Source organism: Sinocyclocheilus rhinocerous, unplaced genomic scaffold, assembly GCF_001515625.1.
Source record: "Sinocyclocheilus rhinocerous isolate Xijiao unplaced genomic scaffold, SAMN03320098_v1.1 scaffold105, whole genome shotgun sequence".
NCBI classification, from domain to species: Eukaryota; Metazoa; Chordata; class Actinopteri; order Cypriniformes; family Cyprinidae; genus Sinocyclocheilus; species Sinocyclocheilus rhinocerous.
In genome coordinates, this window is record NW_015631061.1 from 138415 (window position 1) to 138626 (window position 212).

A 212-nucleotide genomic window follows, 5' to 3' on the forward strand; every position below is an offset into this window, starting at 1 on the left:
TTTCAGAATGGGAGGTTTGTCAAACCCGAGAAAGCAGGGTAAGTCAAGCCCGTTTCAGAAAGGGAGTTAACTTATACTCAGAGTCAGTTACCGTAGTAACTTACTCTATGAACCTAACCGGGGACCTGTACCATGAAGCCGGATTAGCTTGCTAGCCAGGTAAGTTTCAGTTTAGTTTGCACCAATCCTGGGTTTTAGGTACCATGAAAGTG

General features: G+C 44.8%; 1 protein-coding gene across 4 annotated transcripts in view; it reads left to right on the forward strand.

Annotated features, from left to right (window-relative positions):
• rgp1 (GP1 homolog, RAB6A GEF complex partner 1) overlaps positions 1 to 212 on the forward strand; it is a 9626-nt gene that overhangs the window by 1186 nt on the left and 8228 nt on the right. The gene's annotated exons all lie outside the window — the stretch shown is intronic.